Genomic DNA, 21,680 nt, shown 5'->3' with positions numbered 1-21,680 from the left:
TCGGTTTAAGCTGACCGGAGTCAGTGGGATAACAGAGGGAGCGGCCTGAGGGCGCTAGCCCTAGTTATCGCTTGTGAACTGATATATGATATGAGATGACATGTTAATGTGCTGAATACTTGATTATACTGAGTGATTATATGGTTGAGAATTTGTGATGCGATATGAGATATTGATTTGTCTGTTGATTGCTTATGCTCTGTTGTTGTGTTTTCTTGCTGGGCCTTGGCTCACGGGTGTTACGTGGTGCAGGTAAAGGCAAAGGCAAGCTGGACCAACCCTGAGATGGAGGGCCGCGGGGTGGAATGTACATAGCCAGCTGTTTGATCGTCATGGTCGAGGAGTGGATCTGGACAGGGATTGCCTAACTGTCTGTTTTGCCTTAATATGGCCTGATATTGTATTTAAACCTTATGTCATTTGTAAACGGTCTTTAAACTTAATATTTTTGGGATCCCGTGCAAACAGAAAATGCTTCTTAGTGAGAATGTGACTTTTGAGACCAAAACATTTTAACCCTAGTTCCTTTATAATTTCAATAGCACGTTTTTAATTAAATGACTTGATTAGCAAGTCCAACACTTTATAAACATATCGTGTAACGGTCTTGGCTATCCAGGGCGTTACACAGATATTGTTTCCTAATGAATCGGATAATCAGGAATTATTGGAGACAATGTCGGGATTGACTAAGATCTTTATAAAATTATCTTGAAATACGCGGAATGTACGACCATGTTGGTCGTAGGAAAAGCCCAACTGTCTATGCTTGCAATATTTTACTGGTCGATACTCTAACAGAATTCTGCTAGGTGTCAGCCACGTGTCCAGAAATCACTTGCCATGTCATCCGTGCCTATTTTTTTGATAACATTTGCCCCCCATGCTTATTCATTACGAGCAATAAATAAAATTTTAAGGAAACGACCCTTCGGTTACCCCACCAGACTTGTCAAAATAATTCGTGCAATCCTGGGAAAAGTAACCTACCATTGTCTAATCACGGCTTTTTGGCTCCCAAGTAATATTTCGACGGCTATCACCCTTCCCAATGCTTCGAAAAAGAGGAAACTGATGATTACTCCCTTTTGATGTCACGGACAAAAATATATATAGTCTACCCAAAGTCTTTTTTTTCTTTTTACGCAAGCTATTACTCTTTCAAGAAACCCTAAAATCAGAGCTTCCATTTTCTTCTGGAGACCGTCTTTCAGCGTTTCAAAATTCAGTCTGTGAGTTCTTCGACCCTCGAAAACCCTCTCAAATCTCCACGATCTTTTTTCTGGTAAGTCTCAGAACTTTTATGCTCTATATTTTTGTTGTGCATGCTTCTGTTGATTGACTGTTGAGTTCATTTGCTTCTGGGTTGAGATGCATGACAGTAGGGGGTTTTGTGGGTGATACTGTATAGGATGATTTTTCTTCTGCCATTAAGGAGTCACGAGTTAGTTTGATAGTTGAGATCACTGCTTTAGGACGTAAAACCAAAGTAAAAATTCGATTTTTATGCCAGTTGAAAAAGCTTTTTCAAAAAACTTTTTGCTTTCACTTTTTGATCTGTTTCTCAAACTGTTCGTGCAGAAAAAATAGTTTTTTGTTAGAATGTTGTTGTGTAAAAGCTTAACTCTTACACTCGACCAGCGTTATTCTAAAAAACTTTCAAAATTCTTCATCCTCACCTCCCCATTCTTCTATTCGCAGATTTTATTGCCAGATTTGTGGGGAGGTGAGCGGCCCATCGACGACGATCTTCTTGCACAGCTGCTCGAAGGAGAAGAACAACCGATCGACCGAGTTCACGAGATTCCATTTTCTAGAGTTTTTACTAGACCTCAACCATCACCAACTCAAATGGCCCATTCTAAGTCTCCAGGCCAGAAAAAACCAAACCCTGAAAACAATCCAAATTCTCCTGCCCAGCCTGATTCGCAGGCTAGGGTTCCCTCGACCAGTGGTCGAGAAAATGCCGCCCCAGACCCTCGTATTCAAGTCAGGGCTTGCCCTCGGCATCAAAACCTTCTTGATGTTAAGTGGTATCTCTCTCCTACCAGCCAGGTGACTCCCCGGATGCTTGCCAATTATCATAGGAAGTATCCTCTTACCGGGGTTAATCTCATAATCCTTGCTGCTGACCAAAGAGCTAACCTGCCTGGGGGCGTCTATAGCGCTTGGTCCAGATATCACATAGAGGTGGGGGCTATCCTCCCTCTACATCCATTCTACCAGGGGGTGCCCAACTACTTTGGTGTTGCCCCCTTTCAAATTACCCCAAACGGATGTAGAATGCTGGTCGCACTCTATATCCTTTATAAACTCAAAAAATGGCCAGAACCCACTCCTCATGAGGTCAACTTCCTCTTTGACCTTAAGTCCAACCCTCAACAATACGGGACGAGATTTTTTCGTCTCTATCACCAGGAAACAAGCCGAACGTTCCTGAGTGACACTACTCATATTTCCAACGTGGGGCAGTACAATAGAGAGTACTTCCTCACGCCAGACATGACTACAAACAACCTGGCCTTCGCTCGAGGAGGTAAATGGTACTTTCATTGGTCAATACTTTTCCTTAGCAAACTCTTCTGCACTTCTCTAAAGTATATTGTGCCTTTCAGGACCATGGTTACGTCTGAACCCAACACCAGACATGGTGTTGAGGTCCAACGCACTGGCCAGGATGGCAGACGCTGAAAAAAGCGTTAAGTCCCTGGTCACTGATGAAAATCTGAGGTTATTTGGCCTCCTGGCTCCTCGCCATGAAACAAGAGGACCCGTGGTGGCTGATGCCACGGCCGAGGCGGATCTCGAGCAACAACCTCCGGCGTCTCCTCCTTAAAGGAAGCCAACGGGGGTTACGATCAGGGAACCCACTAGCGTCCCTTCAGAAGAGAGGCCTTCTGCGCCCCAAGGCAAGGGGAAACAAAACTCAACAGAGTCTTTCATAGACCTGGATGAATCCTCAGACAAAAACGGTATTGTTATCTTGCTTTTAAATAGCTTGCCAATTCCCTGTCACTTGTTTGACGGAGACGGCAATTTTACGTATACTCCAAATCTAGGGCCAGACTTCTTCGTGCCAGATAGTGAGTGTATGACTAATAGAGTCAGTAGTATAGCTACCAGTAGTTGTAGCTTGGGTATTAAACTTTGTGACCTCTTTTCTGATTTGCCATTATTTTGTATCTGTCTTTGTCATACTGTCTGCATGTTTTTCTTTATCTGTAGAGATGGCTTCGCCCAACGTTTTCGATCTGTATCAGACCCAGGAGGAAGAGGAGGTCCCTCTAGTTTGACAGAAATCAGCTAGGAGGCATAATGGCGAATCAAGCCAAGCACCACCGGCCAAGAAGGGTTGAACAGATGATCCTTCCAAGGATGGACCTACTGGCCAACCTTCTGCCCAGCCTTCTGCTCCTGCTGAAGAGGAGACTGCCTTTGCTGCCAACCCTCCGCCTGCGGCCCGAAGGGAACAGACCTCGCAAGCAGAACTTCCTGGGACCAAACTCTAGAACCGCTCCCTGCGATCAGCTAAAGATCACCTTGCTCATATCTTGAAGCATGACCGTTGCAGAGAGGCAATGGCCGAAGCTGAGAGCATGGGGGTCGATCAGATCCTTAACATGGCTCTTAACGAAGTGGCCAGTGTAAGTATTCTTCCTCTTGGTCTTTACCTTTCCTTCTTGTAATATAGCCTAACTTTTATTCCTTGACTGCAGGCCATGCTGATAATAACTGTAGCTCGTACTCGCGCTAGTGCTAGCATCGAGTAGGCTCGGGCAAAGGCTGTCGAGGAGTTTCAGGCGAAAGCCATCGAGGAGCTTCAGGCTGCAGAGGCCAGGCATGCTGGGGAGTTTGAGGTGGTCACCCAGTAGAAGGATGCTTTGGTGGCAAAGCTGGCGGAGAATGAAGCTTCTCAGGCAGCTTTGAAGAAGCAGAAGGACGATTTCCAGGAGTCCAGTCGAATCCAATATTGTGAAGTCAAGACACTTAAGGAGGAGCACCTTGCTAATGACAAGACCACAGCTGTTCTTGAGAGCCAAGTGAAGCAACTGAAGCTCACCAGTGCTATAGATCTGGAGAGGTACAAGAATGTGACACTTCGGTGTTTCTATGACTTTTGGAAACACAACTGGAGTGCCAACTTCAACTACCTTCCAGAGGATGCCAGGAACGCTGAGTTAGCCCGCTACACTGCTCGGCTGGCTGTAGAAGAAGAAAGAGCCAGAGTTCCTGCTTCCCCAAGTATCCAGCCAGCGGCTGGCGCGGAGGAAGGAGGAGTTGTCAAGGATGTGCCCAACCAGAATGCTGAGCAAGACCCTCCTGCTCCTAATGCTCCTTAAACTTTTTATTCTTTTTCTTTTCTTTAATTACACGACCCACGGGTCGTGATGTAAAGACTAAATTTTTATTTTTAAATTTGTTGTATGGGCAGCAAACTTTGCTTTTACTTTTAACAATTACATCCAAGCAGTACTGCTCACGGTGTAAAAGAATGCCTTTTGATATTATAATATTTCTATCTATTATAACATCTGTTCGCATGACCGAACTTAGCATAGTACTTTGGCTTGATTTAACAAAATATAAATTTTGAAAAATACTCTAAGTACCGTAGCATGCTTTCACTCATTTTGTTCATGTGTTTACATACCTCTTGGTATGCTTTGCTATCGATGTACCTTATATGCCCCCCAAGTGATCGAGGAGCTTTAGGTCCTTGGTCACTTGCCTTGACCACGACCTGTGCGGACATTACTGCTTGGTAGGAAACGTAACACTGATAATACAGCAAAACAACACACGTAATGAACAAATACTTGTAAAAATAAATTTACAAAGGTTGGCAAGAATGACTGGCTGCGCACAGTCCCTTATAATTCTCGTATTAAAAATGGACTAAACATGTCTTTAAGAGTGATCTTGAAAAGATCTTACACTTATAAGCGATTAACCATACAACATGGCTAACCCTTTTTCGAAACTTGTAAAAAGTAAAAATTAATACAAACCAGTCCTTTAAAAAGGACTCTATATTGGTAATACTTCCGCAGGTGTTCTCCGTTCCAATAGCGTGAAACAAGATCTCCATTTAAGCATGCACGCTTGTAGGTGCCTGGATGAAGGACTTCTTCAATCTGGTAAGGTCCTTCCTAGTTCGGTCCGAGAACTCCAGCAGTTGGCTCGCGGGTGTTTAAGAAAACTCGTCGTAGTACTAGGTCTCCGACATTTAACTTCCTTTCTTTCACCTTTGAATTAAAATACCGGGTGACTTTTTGCTGGTACGCAGCTACTCGGAGTTGGGCTCTTTCCCGTTTCTCTTCAAGTGAGTCTAGGGACTCCATCATTAATTGGCTATTCTGGTCTTAGTCGTATGTTATTCTTCGATGTGAGGGCGGATCTAATTTGACAGGCAACATAGCTTCATACCCGTATGCTAAGGAGAATGGGGTATGGCCTGTTGCTGTTCGATGAGAAGTTCTATACGACCATAGTACTTCAGGCAGCTGTTCTGGCCATGCTCCTTTAGCGTCTTCAAGTCTTTTCTTCAGGGTATCTTTAAGGGTTTTGTTCATTGCTTCAACTTGGAGATGAATCTACTTAGTGCGACAATTCTTCCAGTTAAACTTTGCACATCCTTGATTTTCATCGATGATTTCATGTCGATCAGGGCTTTTATCTTGTTGGGGTTGACCTCGATTCCTCTTGAATTAACAATGAACCCCAAGAATTTCCCCGATCCTACTCCGAAGGAACATTTGAGAGGATTTAATTTCATTTGATACTTGTTCAACACATCGAAACACTCCTGTAAATCCTTCACATGTCCTTCTGCCTTTTTCGACTTTACCAGCATGTCGTCCACGTACACCTCCATGTTTACTTCGATCAACTCCTTAAACATGTGGTTAACCAATCGTTCGTAAGTCACACCAGCGTTTTTCAGCCCGAAGGGCATTACTTTATAACAGTATAACCCTATATCAATCTGAAAGCTGGTGTGATCCTTGTCAGGGGGATGCATACTAATCTGATTGTATCCTGAGTATGCATCCATGAAGGAGAGGATCTCATGTCCTGCAGTTGCATCGACCAGCTGGTCGATCCTTGGGAGTGGGAAGCAATCCTTGGGGTAGGCTTTATTAAGGTCTGTGAAATCCACACAGGTTCGCCATTTGTCGTTAGGCTTGGGAACCAGTACTGGATTAGAGACCCACGACGGATAAAAAGCTACCTTGATGAACCCATTCTCCTTTAATCTTTCAACTTCTTCTTTTAAGGCTTTCGATCTATCCTTATCGAGCAGCCTTCTTTTTTGTTGCACGGGTGGAAAACTCTTGTCAACGTTTAGGACATGGCTGATAACTGCAGGATCTATCCCAGCCATGTCTTTGTGTGACCAGGCAAAGACTTCCTGGTTCTTTTGCAAAAATTCCACCAGTGCATGCTTCGTGGTTGCTTCTAAGTTTTTCCCGACCTTTACGACTCTAGTCGGATCTTTTTCGTCAAGTTGGACCTCTTCCAGGTCCTCGACGGGTCCAACATTTTCCTCAAAATTCCCAAAGCGAGGTTCTAAATCCCTATCCTCACTTTGGGCAAGACCTTATTTGGTGACTCTATCACCGGATTCGACTTGTGTATCAATAGCCATCTACAACCTATCTAGGGGAGTGCTCTTTGACGTTCCCCTCTTTGCCTTTGTAACTGAGGCATTGTAGCACTCCCTTGCTTCTCTTTGGTTTCCCAACATGCGTCCTACCCCTGCGTCTGTCGGGAATTTCATGGTCAAATGCCATATTGAGGTGACGACCCAAAGATCAACCAGTACGGGCCTTCCAATGACAGCGTTGTATGCCGAAGGGCAATCGACTTCTATAAAAGTAGCGAGTAATGTCCTGGTAGCAGACGTTGTACCTATTGTCACTGGAAGTTTGATTGACCCTGCTGGGGTGAGTCCCTCACCAGAGAAGCAGTAAATTGTTTGGTTGCAGGGCTCCAAGTCCTTAATGGACAACTTCATGCGTTCCAGCGAAGATTTGTACAGGATGTTCACTGAACTTCTTGTATCAACTAGTACTCTTTTCACCATCATGTTGGCGATTTGAACGTCCACGACCAGCGGATCAGAATGTGGGAACCGGACATGCTGGGCGTCGCTATCAGAGAAGGTTATCTCACCCTTCTTTGACCGAGCCTTCTTTGATGCCCAGTCCTCCATAGTCATCATCTCGATGTCCTGTTCGTGACGTAGGGTCCGAGCATATCGTTCCCTCGCCTTTCCACTGCTTCCCACGAGGTGCGGGCCTTCACAGATGGTGAGTAAAGTGCCAGCTACAGGGTCAGGCTGCAAAGGTGGCGAGCGTTGGCGTGTGGGCGCATGCTCGTTACCACCTAGAGCTTCTCGTTGTGAATTTCCCGAGGCCCGTACATATCTTCTCAAGTGTCCTTTTCTAATAAGGAACTCGATTTCATCCTTCAGCTGGTTGCATTCATTTGTGTCATGTCCGTAGTCGTTATGGTAATGACAGAACTTGGTAGTGTCTCTCTTCGAAATATCCTTTCGAATGGGGGTAGGTATTTTATAAGGCACACTCGAACTTGTGGCCTGATACTCCTCTCCCTGAGACTCAATAAGGGCAGTGTAGTTAGTGAACCAAGGTTCATAACGATTACCCTTGGCTTGTTTATTGTTAGAGGTGGAATGCTCATTATGTGGTCGTTTCCCCCCATTCTTGCCATTTCCGTTCCCGTTGCCTTTGTCGTTACCGTTGGGCTTTGACCCATTGGCGGCTTTGGCGGGCTCGGCAGTCCCCTTGTCCTTGCCTGGGGGCTTTCCTTCACTGGCTGTGGCATCTTCGAGCTTGATGTATTGATCATCTTGATCTAAAAATTCCTGGGTAGTCCTGACCCCATGCTTTCTGAGGTTGTTCCAGAGAGGCGTGCAACGCTTAACCCTTGCAGTTATGGCCATCATCTTGCCTTCGTCTCCCACTGTTTTCGCTCCAGCAGCTGCTCGTATAAAATGTTGAACATAATCTTTCAGTGGTTCTCCGTCTTGCTGGCGTATTTCGACCAGCTGATTTGCCTCAGTTGGGTGCACACGACGCGCATAGAATTGTCCGTAAAACTCTTTTACGAACATCTCCCAAGAAACTATACTTGCAGGAGGGAACTTAAAAAACCACTCCTGTGCGGCATCAGAAAGTGTTGCAGGGAAGATCCTGCACCGAGCGTCTTCGGACACTTTCTGGATGTCCATTTGTATCTCAAACTTGTTGACGTGAGATACTGGGTCACCATACCCGTCAAAGTTTGGAAGCGTGGGCATTTTAAACTTGCTAGGAGTTTTTTCCATAGCTATCCTTTGAACGAAAGGAGTACCTTTTCTCCTATCGTGATCGATATAAGATGTTCTTCCGCCGACCAGCTGTTGCACTGCCTGGTTGAGGGCATCTATCTGGGCCTGAATAGTGCAAGGAATCGCCGGTGCCTCAGGTGCTCGGGGAACGTACTCGTCGTGCCATTCCCGGCGATCGTTGAGTACGTCTCTTAAATCCTCATCTCTTCTCCGCTGCTCGCTAGCTCCGAGCCGGTTAAAGACGTTATTTTTTCTGGGCTGCCCCCCAGCGTCACGTTTTTTGGGTTGGTCATCCTTAGGGGATAGGCCTCTGCCCCCACCTCTTTCTTCATTTCTCCGACTGGCGTTTCCTCTGCCTGAGTCGGCCTCATTATAATCATGGCCATCTCTGAATCTCGACTGGCTATGGTGGGATCGACTGTTCCCTCGGTTGCCTTCCCGGGCTGGAACCTCCCGAGCGTTAGAGGGTGGCCTGCGTTGGTCGGTAGGTCCCCGTGCATTATCATGTCGTGGGGGACCCCGGACCGCAGAGCCCGTCTCTAAGTTCCTTCTGTTGCCAGAAGGATGCTGTCCTCTGCTCAGAGGGTTTGGTTCTTCGCCCCTATGGCGTCTACGACTGCGGGGCGGCTGCCTGGCCCTATTCTGCCTTGGTTGCGGGGGATTGCCTCGACCTCCCTGGGATGGAGGCTGTGCCTCAGGGTCCCTTAGCAGGACATCGTCCTGAGGCGTCGGTGGTTGCTCGGGCCTTTGGGGGCTTGAGGGCTGGATAGGCGGGCAAGGATTGGGACCCCTTTGGGGCGGCCCATTTGTAGGTTGATCAGGCTGCGATGCAGGTGTAGCCTGATTCCTCTCCAGCTGTAAGGCTGCATCGAGGGCTGCCATGGGCTCTCTCTGACGGCGGTCCATCTCCGCCTGCCTTTCACTTAATTTCTGGCACTGTCGTTCGATATCTTGTTGCTGCCGCGCCATAATCTGAGCAGCACTTTCTTGGCTGGCCCTCAGACTGGCCAGTTCATCCTGCAATACCCCCAGGGTATTCCTCAGCGCCTCGGAATCTAACTCTTCCTCATCAAATTCCAGATGTGGCTCATCTTCAGTCACATTTGGAGGAGGAGGAGGCGGCTGAGATGGTGCAGCGCTAGCCGCCTGTCCAGTCTTCTTGGTTGTTTTCACCATTACTATATCAACGGTTTTGTATCAAGCTCTCAATGAAAGCACCAGAATGTTGACCCTGATTTTGGTCAACTGACACGAAGTCAAAATTGCTTGATGTGGACAAATATGTCGAAATGAGAATAATGACAAAAACAATAAAACACACAGGAATTTATAGTGGTTCAGCCCCAGAATCTGGTAATAACCTACGTCCACTTGAGTTGTTATTGATATAATATTTCAAAGGAGTGATCAAAGAACTAGGGTTCAATGAGTTTCACCAACCTCTGAATAACAAAACAATATATCAAGTATGATTGCTCTAATACACTCGTAAAACTCTAATCTAAGATAATTAGAAAGCCCAAAAATCCCTTCCTTTAACTATCTTTCTCTATTTATAGGCTCAAGGAAGATTATATTAATTTGTTATAGATATTCTTTCCTAATTAATCCGATAATCAGGAATTATTGGAGACAATCTCGGGATTGACTAAGATCTTTATAAAATTATCTGGAAATACGCGGAATGTACGACCATGTTGGTCGTAGGAAAAGCCCAACTGTCTATTCTTGCAATATTTTACTGGTCGATACTCTAACATAATTCTGCCAGGTGTTAGCTACGTGTCCAGAAATCACTTGCCATGTCATCCGTGCCTATTTTTTGGATAACAGCAATATTATAATATAATATAATAATGATGATAGGATTTGATTTATGTAAATATCTAACTTACAAAATTTTAAAAACTATTTTCAAATTATTAAATAATTAAATAAAGAAACTAAAAACTACACAGATCTAATATTTGTATAGTGGTACACGCATGGCACAGTCATTGGATTGTGTCAGGCGTGTATTGCTATTCCTTTTTCAGGGATTTTGCATTTTTCTTTTATTTAACTATTTAACTAAATCAATCTCCCACAAAAATATTGTATTTATCTTTTTAAGGAAAAAATGATAACATTATTTCAAAATTTAAATTCAAAATTCAAAATTCAAATTGATGATCATCATTATCATCATCCTTTAAAATTAAATAAATTAAATTCAACCTCAATTATCATATAATTGAAAAATTGCCCTAAGAATAAAATTCTTCGTAAATTCCCAAATTACAATTATACCCTTGTATCAACTCTTACATTGATATGGTGTTGATAGAGCCACCCTGGGACCTATGGACCTATAATATGAGTCTCTAATAAATATTACATTATTAATCAAAGTTCTTTTATTAGATAATCATATTTATTAATCTCATGATTACTTGACTAAAAATATGAGATTGAACTCTTGATAATTATAGACATATATTTACTGAGTATTTTATTAAGAATAAAATGTGCATTGATATAATCATTACATACAGCGTTAATCCTCTATTAATGGTTCATAATTAAAATGGAATAAAATTAACGTTTTACCCTTTTAGCTATATCCTGTTCCTAGAGTACCATTGACTTTACTAGTGAAGGTTGTGTCACAACAAGCTTGCGACGTGAGCACTCATAACTTTTTTAGTTCCAAAAGTCCACCCAATAGGGAACCGTTATTCAATCTATAAGAAGTTATAGATTCCATATATGTTAAGCTACGTCCCCAGCCATATACATCATTGAGTCCCCAAAACAATTGTTCTTAGCCTGATCATTCTAACAAACCTTAACGTATTAATTAAAGGATCATATGACATATATAGAATTTCATAATAACCTCAGGATTAAGATCATCGTGTATATGTTCATGGTTTGATGTGTTTGGTTAATACTATGAAACGATGTTTAAACAAGTATTAACAAATCACATCTGGTCCAGTTCTACATACTCTCAACTTGCAAAAGTATCTCAACTAAAGTGTCCTACTACACTAGTAACCTGGATCTAGGTCACATCTATTCATAATACTAGTGAACCGTATTAGTAGTAATTAATCTAAGGATTTCATTACTTTATTTTACTGCGAACTATTTAAGTTTATTATCTTAACATTGATCCTCTCATACAAATATGAGATTAAGACCACATAAATAAACATTGGAATTTTATGATATTCACTTAATATTATCATATAATATCGACATAGTCTATATATATATAATAATTCAATTCAATTATTTATTTCATTTAAAACATTTGTCAGTTACAATTGCTTTAAGGGCATTATTCCGAAGACTAGAACTATGTTCGGAAGTCTTTATTTACGTGAGATTATGGAGTTTCCATATTATTGTGACTTAGGGCTTATCCGAGCGGTTGACAGGGATCGTATCTTGGTCGCTTACCCAGGGCTTGCAGAGTTCAAGGTAAGAAAACTGCTTGTACTCGCGGAGCACAAAATGGCCCAATTATTTTTGCCTGTATTATGCTTGGTGTTATGTATAGATGGTCGAAACTACTGTGTTACGCATGTGGTGTGATTGATCAGCAAGGGTCAGGGTCGGCAAGGGTCAGAATCGGCAATAAGCATGTTGAATGCAAGCCTCCATGGGATGGCTATCTAAGGGTGTTGTACTCACTCGCTCGGTTAGGACCGTGAACTTGGTACGAGGTAATGCACCTCGATCGGCATAGGCCATTGTTGTGAATTATCTGTTATGTTTGTTTAGTTATGAATTTACTGAAATGAATTGTTATATGTTATGTTTGTGAAGCGTGCTGCTTACGAAAACGCTTGTAGACTTGCTCTATGTACTGAGCTGGATAAGGTGCATAGTTCGCTATCGGTCATCCCCCATATGGATATCCTACATTCTACCCTTGTTGGGGTGCTTGAGTCGTTGGTTGAGGCTGCGGCTGAGGTTGTTGTCGTTGTTGTTGCAGCAATTCTTCTACTTGTTGTCGTAACTAGATAATCTCAGCGGTGTTGTCAATTGGTGGTGGTGCATTGTATTAGCAGCAGCAGTAGTAGCACGAGTTCCCCTTCTTCAGACTGGAGGGGCCTCTTGAATCTCGTTGGCGGTGCTGGGGGCATTGTCGTTCATGCGTCCAGACCTTCAGAGCGACATCTTTAGCAAAGTTCTAACAGTTGAGATAACACATTAGAACTTACCCTACTAGTTTCTAAGACAAAACTTAGTCTAAGCAAACATAATTCGGACATATCAGTTATGATTTCCTATGAAAAATTATGTAAGCCATCTTTATAAATTAGGGTGTGTTTCTATACTTAGATTATTAAGCCATCTTTATTATTTTCTAAGTCTGTTTCTAACCACCCTATATGACTTAATTGTCAGGCTCAAAACTTGTCGCTGTTCCAAAGTTAACCATATTGAGGGAGGGTTGGGATCAGTAAAATCGTTCCTACTACCATGGCCTCCTAAACTCTACAGAACCCAATTCATTGATTTGTATCCACCCTCACTGAACTTAGTCATTATTTATTGAATTTATTCTAAAATAATTATGATTGTAAAAGAAAATTAAACTCATACATGCCATTAAAAAATAACAACTTTATTCATTTGGAAAATGATTTTCACTTATTACAATCATAATTCAAAATAAATAAAGAAACTATACTAATAATAACTAGGGTAAAATTTCTAAAAATCAGGATCTTCTACATCTGACCATTCATCTAACATATCATCATTTATTTCCTCATAATCATCATTATCATGAGCCTCGAAACTACCTTGGGGAATATTCATTAGGATATTATACTTTTGTCCATTAGTAATTTGAAACTCAAACCTATAGGTAAACCTAAGTAAAAGAAAATAATATCTCATAGCTACTGGTAAATCATCTTCATCACCCATAGTCTCCAATAATTCTTTCAATTTTGAAACTACAGAAGGACAATCCTTAAAAAGCCTAATTACTAGGGCATATTGTTCCATGGCTTTCATCATAATTTTCTTAGCGATTTGAAGGTGAACCATCTCTTTCTGAAATATGATCAATCTTTGAGTGATTCTTTCTAGCACTCCTATTGTATCCCTTGGCTCTCTAACTCTTTTCAATGCCTTAATGGCTCGGATATCATGATAGGTCAAAGCTCCATTCATTTTGACTAAAAATATAATGACTAAAACGTTAGCTATTAACATAAACATAATATTCATAACATAAATACTTACATTGGTGGTTAGATCCGGAGCTTTTGTGTGTGTATCAAGGAAAACTTCATGCATATGAATCGTGGCTCTGGTACAAACTGTAATGACCCGACTAACTTAAAGACCTCACACTATTAAAACCTACTATGACATAACTACTATTTTTTAATACATGCATAAAATAATAGAACTTTATTATAAAAATCCAAAATACGAGATCCCATTGTTATTACATAAAATCATAAAGAAAATTTAAACATTTATTTTAATCGTTCAAATTCTAAATGCGGATAAACATAATACATAATTAAAAAGACTCAAAACATAAACGTCATCCTCGATCTTTCCCATCAGTCCATTCATTTAGTCCTCTCCCAATACACTTGCAAAATCTGCCATGAATCCATCCCGCCTCCCATGCTCATTTTCCTGTACCATCTAAAATAAAAAAGAATGAGTCTAATGCCCAGTAAGGAAAAACAACTAAAGCATATCATAAATCATAAGACGTAAAAACATAAATCATAAAATGTATGACATAAAAATGTTAATCATAAAACATAAGACTACAAATTAATGGCCATTAACTCATTACTGTAGTATGTGATTGAAACCATCTAGGTTTTCTTGCTACTATTTAGAGGTAGGTTTAGACACAAATATAGTATACGTTAAATCATCTAGGTCCTCTTGCTACTATTTAGAGGTAGGTTTAAACATAACTATAGTCTACGATAATGATAAAAATCTTTGGATTTGTTTATTTGCCATCTAAGCAACCATATTTCCCAAGCGACTACAACATAAAACATATACATACATACATACACATAGCATATAAACATAATCATAACACATAAATTCTAACCTATTTTCCATACAAAAAAATGGGGTATTGGAGACAAGAGCGGGATTAGAAACTCCTAAAACCAAACAATAAAAATCATAAGTTTCCGAAAGAAAATAAGATGAAGAGAAGATGTAAACCATCAAGATAAGAACTTACCGAAAATCTTTAGTTTCAAAGGAATCAAATACCTAACCAAAAGTCATTATAACAAGCTAGGATTTTGAAGAAAATGAAAAGAATAAGAGGAACTATAATGAACTAAACCTGAGGACAAGAGTACCTTAGATAGATTAGAACTTCAATCTACACCTCAAAACCAAAATAACACTCTATCTTACTTCCCAAATGTTTAGAAAAGCTTGGATTTGAAAGCTTTTAACCCCAAAACCCTAGTGTTTCTCTCTATAACGAACTTAGCAGCTTGGAGGCTCTAAAAAGTGCTTAAATAATGAAACACATGGCTAAGTGAAAGGTCCTATTTATAGAGTTCAAGGAGAGAAACTAACTTCTTTTAAAATGAATAAATAATTGAATAAACATTGAATTTTCTGCTCAACAGATGCCCAGAACTCGGTCAAAAATGTTCAAGAGCAAGTCCAAGTTGTTGAGGGCTGTTTCTAGCTCGGATTCCACAGATTTTCAAAAATGCGAAAGGGAGCCAATATATCGCCTGCCCCATAATTTGGAGCCTCGATGGTTTCTGTATCAATCATAGGCGATATATCAACCCCTATAGCTGTGATATATTGGCATACGTTGATATATCAAACACGTTTTTGCACACTTTTAGCGCGCTTGAATTTGTTTAAACCACTTTGACTAAGCAAAATGTGATCCTAACAGTTGAGGGAAGGTTCTAGACTTCCTAGGTTTATCCTAGATTAATTTATTCATCTAAAATCCTTAAATCCTTGATAAACATACATATGACAAGTGTCACATTCTTAATTATTCTATCTAAACCTTATGTTATAATAAATAATATTTCTAGGACAACCTATATTAATATAACCTTATGATAAAATTAATATTTCTAAACTATAGGCTAAACTTATAAAATCCATAAATATCTCTGTTATCCAAAAAACAGGCATGGATGACATGGCAAACATTTAATACACGTGGCTGACATCTGGCAGAATTCGTACTCGACTATCGACCAGGAAGGCATCTATTGTCACAACGTTCGATCTCTATATACGACCAGCCTGGTCGTACACATGCTATTCATGGAGGAAATCTTAGGCAGTTATGATAGAATCCGAAATTATCTCCCATGATTTCCTGAGTATCCGATTATTTAGGAAATAATATCTGTAACAAATTAATGTAAATCTTCCTTGAGCCTATAAATAGAGAAAGATAGCTCACGGGGAGGGGACTTTTGCTTTCTGATTATCGGAGATTAGAGTTCTTATATTTGATATATTATCTTGTTCTTCAGAGGTTGGTGAAACTCATTGAACCCTAGTTCTTTGATCATTCCTTCGAATCCTATATCAATAACAATTCAAGTGGACGTAGGTTGTTACCAGATCCTGGGGCCGAACCACTATAAACTCTTGTGTTCTTTATTGTTTTTTTCATCACATTCATGTTAACGTATTTGTCCACATCAAGCATATTTGACTCCGTGTTAGTTGGCCAAAATCAGGGTCAACATTCTGGTGCTTTCATTGAGAGCTTGATACATTTTCGTTGAAACATCAATGGTGAAAACTACCAAGAAAACTGGACAAGCGGCCGGCGCTGCACCATCTCATCCGCCTCCTCCTCCTCCAAATGTGACTGAGGATGAGCCACATTTGGAATTTGATGAGGAAGAAATGGATTCTGAGACGCTGAAAAACTCCCGGGGGGTATTGCAGGATGAACTGGCCAGTCTGAGGGCCAGCCAGGAAAGTGCTGCCGAAATTATGGCACGGCAACAACAGGAAATTGAGCAGAAGCGCCTGGAGCTGAGTGAAGGACAGGCGGAGATGGACCGTCACCAGAGGGAGGCCATGGCAGCCCTCGAAGCAGCCCTACAACTGGCTAGGAACCAGGTTGCACCTGCCTCGCAGCCTGATCAACCTATGAATGGGCCACCACAGAGGGGTCCTAATCCTAGCCCGCCTATCCAACCCTCGAGCCCACAAAGGCCCGAGCAGCCACCAATGCCTTAGGATGATGTCCCTCTAAGGGACCCTGAAGCACAGCCTCTATCCCAAGATGGTCGCGGTAATCCCCTGCAACAGAGGCAAAGTAGGGCCGGGCAGTTGCCTCGCAGTCCTAGACGCCATAGGGGCGATAAGCTAAACCCTCCGAGTAGAGGACAGCGCCCGCCTGGTAACAGGAGGAACTCAGAGTTAGGCTCTGCGGTCCAAGGCTCCCCACGGCATGATAATGCACGGGGACCTACTGACCAACGCAGGCCACCCTCTAACGCTCAGGAGGTTCCAGCCTGGGAAGGCAACCGAGTGAACAGTCGATCCCACCATAGCCAATCAAGATTCAGAGATGGACATGGTTATAACGAGGCCGACTCAGGCAGAGGAAATGCCGGTCGGAGGAATGAAGAAAGAGGTGGAGGCAGAAGCCTGCCACCTCGGGATGACCAACCTGAAAGACGGGACGCTAGGGGGCAGCCCAGACAAAATAACATCTTCAACCGGCTCGGAGCTAGCGAGCAGCGGAGGAGAGACGAGGATTTAAGAGACATAGTCAACGATCGCTGGGAGTGGCACGACGAGTACGTCCCCCCAGCACCAGAGGCCCCGGCGATTCCTGGCGCTGTGCAAGCCCAGATAGATGCCCTCAACCAGGCAGTGCAGCAGCTGATCGGGCGAAGAACATCTTATATCGATCACGATAGGAGAAAGGGCACTCCTTTCGTCCAAAGGATAGCTATGGCAGAAACTCCTAGCAAGTTTAAGATGCCTACGCTTCCGAACTTTGACGGGTATGGTGACCCGGTATCTCACGTCAACAAGTTTGAGATACAAATGGACATTCAGAAAGTGTCCGAAGACACTCGGTGAAGGATCTTCCCTGCAACACTTTCTGATGCCACACAGGAGTGGTTTTTCAAATTCCCTCCTACAAGTATAGTTTCCTGGGAAATGTTCGTGAAGGAGTTTTACGGACAGTTCTATGCGAGTCGTGTGCACCCGACTGAGGCCAATCAGCTGGTCGAAATACGCCAGCAAGATGGAGAGCCACTGAAGGACTACGTCCAGCGCTTTATGCGAGCAGTTGCAGGAGTGAAAATAGTGGGAGACGAAGGCAAAATGATGGCCATAACTGCAGGGGTTAAGCGCCGCACGCCTCTCTGGGACAGCCTCAGAAAACATGGGGTCAGAACTACCTAGGAATTTTTGGATCGAGCTGATCGGTATATCAAGCTCGAGGATGCCATCGCCAATGAAGGGAAGCCCCCAGGCAAGGACAAGGGGACTGCCGAGCCCGCCAAAGTCGCCAATGGGTCCAAACCCAACGGCAACGGGAACGACAATGGCAAGAATGGGGGGAAATGACCGCACAATGAGCCTTCCACCTCTGACAATAAACAAGCAAAGGGTAATCGTTATGAACCTCAGTTCACTAACTACACTGCCCTTATTGAGTCTCGGGGAGAGGTTTATCAGGCCACAAGTTCCAGTGTGCCTTATAAGAAACCTGCTCCCATTCGAAGGGATATTTCGAGAAGAGATACTACCAAGTTCTGTCGTTATCATAACGACTACGGACATGATACCAATGAATGCAACCAGCTGAAGGATGAGATCGAGTTCCTTATTAGACAAGGACACTTGAGAAGATATATACGGGCCTCGGGAAATTCCCAACGAGAAGCTCCAGGTGGCAACGAGCGGGTGCCCACACGCCAACGCTCGCCACCTTTGCAGCCTGATCCCGTAACTGGCACATTGGTAACCATCTGCGGAAGCCCGCACCTCGCAGGAAACAGCGGAAAGGCCAGAGAACGATATGCTCGGACTCTGCACCATGACCAGGACATTGAGATGATGACTGTGGATGACCACGCGCCAGAAAAGGCTCGATTAGAAGAGGGAGAAATAACCTTCTTTGATAGCGACGCCTAACATGTCCGGTTCCCATATTCCGACCCGCTGGTCGTGGATATCCAAATGGCCAATATGATGGTGAAGAGAGTGCTAGTTGACACAGGAAGTTCAATGAACATCCTGTATAAGTCTTCGCTGGAACGCATGAAGTTGTCCGTTAAGGACTTGGAGCTTTGCAACCAAATGATATACGGCTTCTTTGGTGAGGGACTCGCCCCAGCAGGGTCAATCAGACTACGAGTGATAACAGGTACAGTGCCTGCTACCAGGACATTACTCGCTACCTTCATAGTAGTCGATTGTCCTTCAGCGTACAATGCCGTCATTGGGAGGCCTATACTGGTTGATCTACGGGTCGTCACCTTTATATGGCACTTAGCCATGAAATTCCCAACAGACGCAGGGGTAGGACGCGTGTTGGGAAACCAGAGGGAGGCCAAGGAGTGCTACAACGCCTCAGTCACAGAGGAGAAGAAGGGAACATCAAAGAGCACTCCCCCAGATAGGTTGCAGATGGCTATTGATACACAAGCCCAATCCGGTGATGGAGTCACCAAATAGGGTGTTGCCCAAAGCGAGGATAGAGATTTAGATCCTCGCTTTGGGGATTTTGAGGAAAATGTTGGACCCATCGAGGACCTGGAAGAGGTCCAACTTGACGAAAAAGACCCGACCAGAGTCGTGAAAGTCAGGAAAAACATAGAAGCAACCACGAAGCATGCGCTGGTGGAGTTTTTGCGGAAAAACCAGGAAGTCTTCGCCTGGTCGCACAAAGACATGGCTGGGATAGACCTGCAGTTATCAGCCATGTTCTGAACATAGACAAGAGTTTTCCACCCGTGCAACAGAAAAGAAGGCTGCTCGATAAGGATCGGTCGAGAGCCTTAAAAGAAGAAGTTGAAAGATTAAAGGAGAATGGGTTCATCAGGGTGGCGTTTTATCCATCGTGGGTCTCTAATCCAGTGCTGGTTCCCAAGCCTAACGACAAATGGCGAACTTGTGTGGATTTCATAGACCTCAATAAAGCCTGCCCGAAGGATTGCTTCCCACTCCCAAGGATCAACCAGTTGGTCGATGCTACCACAGGACATGAGATCCTCTCCTTCATGGATGCATACTCAGGCTATAATCAGATCAGCATGCATCCCCCTGACGAGGATCACACCAGCTTTCAGACCGATACGGGATTATACTGTTATAAAGTAATGCCATTCGGACTAAAAAACGCAGGTGCGACTTACCAGCAATTGGTTAACCACATGTTTAAAGAGTTGATCGGAGTAAACATGGAGGTGTACGTGGATGACATGCTAGTAAAGTCGAAAAAAGTAGAAGGACATGTGAAGGATTTACAAGAGTGTTTCGATGTATTGAACAAGTACCAGATGAAACTAAATCCTCTCAAATGTTCCTTCGGAGTTGGATCAGGGAAATTTTTGGGGTTCATTGTTAATTCAAGAGGAATCGAGGCCAACCCCAACAAGATAAAAGCCTTGATCGACATGAAGTCGCCAGAGAAGATCAAGGATGTACAAAGTTTAATTGGGAGAATTGCTGCCTTAAGTAGATTCATTTCCAAATCAACGGATAAATGCGTCCCTTTCTTCAATCTACTTAGGGGCAACAAGAAGTTTGAATGGACAGGAGACTGCGAGCAGGCTTTTCAGGCCTTAAAAGCCCATATAGCACAGCCTCCTATTTTGTCGAAGCCTATCGAAGGAGAAACTTTGTTCATTTACCTGGCGATCACTGAAGTTGATGCAAGTGTGGTACTAGTACGAGAGGAAGAAGGCGTACAAAAGGCGGTTTACTATATAAGCAAGAGGCTAATCAAAGCAGAACTGAGGTATCCTCCCATCGAGAGGTTAGCTTATTGTTTAATCTTGGCCTCAAGGAAGCTACGTCCTTACTTCCAAGCCCATCCCATTACAGTTTTAACTTATCAGCCCCTTCGGCAAGTCCTCCAAAAACCGGAGGCGGCTGGGCGTCTATTAAAATGGGCAGTCGAACTAGGGCAGTTCGATATTACATATTCACCGCGAGCAGCAGTAAAAGGACAAGTCTTGGCTGATCTTATTGCAGAGCTCACCGAACTCCCAGACAACAAGCACTGCGAAAAGTCTAGTGCGCCTGAACCCTAAGATTAAGCTCCTTCGTGGAAGTTATTCACAGATGGATCGTCCAACGAATCTCACATGGGAGTAGGAGTGATCTTGATAATGCCAGAGGGGCATCGATTTCACTGCCCCATTAGATTCGACTTCACAGCATCAAATAATGAAGCCGAATATGCACTCCTCGCTGGATTAAGAATGGCAAAAGGCATGAGTATAAAGGTGCTGGATATTTATAGTGATTCACAGCTAGTAGTGAATCAGGTTCTAAGGGAATATCAAGCATGAGGCCTAAAAATGGTGGCCTACTTGAACAAAACTAAAGATCTGTTGGCCCAGTTCAAGAAGTATACCCTCCAGCAAATACCTCAGGATCAGAATTTGAACGCAGATGCCTTAGCCAAACTCGCAAGTGCGAAAGATGCTGACACTTTGAATATTGTGCCAGTAGAAAGATTGAGCGAGCCGAGCATACGAGCAAATGAAACCAGTATGGAAATCCGGATGGGAGACACGTGGATGGCGCCTTACTTGGGGTATCTTACAAATGGTGTACTACCTGCAGATAGGAACAAAGCCAGAACTCTTTAAAGGCAGGCTGCTAGGTATATTCTGGTCGATGGTGTTCTATACCGTAGAGGTTATTCCATGCCACTGCTCAGATGTATTACACTAGAGAAAGCTAAGGAGCTGATGAGGGAAGTACATTAAGGCTTCTGCGGGGATCACGCTGGGGGGCAAAGTTTGGCGAAAAAGATTCTGAGGCAGGGCTATTTCTGGTCGACTATGAACGAAGACTCAATGGAGTTTGTGCGAAAGTGTGATAAGTGTCAGAGATTTTCCAAAATCCCACGTGCAACTCCAAATGAGTAAAACAGATGCAGAGTCCTTGCCCTTTCGCAGTATGGGGGATAGACTTGATTGGATCCCTGCCAACGGGAAAAGGCAGAGTAAAGTACGCAGTTGTAGCAGTCGACTACTTCACCAAATGGGTCGAAGCTAAGCCACTCGTTACCATAATGACCAAAAATGTGCTCGACTTTGTCATCAAGAACATTGTTTGC

Source organism: Humulus lupulus, chromosome 5, assembly GCF_963169125.1.
Source record: "Humulus lupulus chromosome 5, drHumLupu1.1, whole genome shotgun sequence".
Classification (NCBI taxonomy): Eukaryota; Viridiplantae; Streptophyta; class Magnoliopsida; order Rosales; family Cannabaceae; genus Humulus; species Humulus lupulus.
This window is presented reverse-complemented; position numbering follows the sequence as displayed.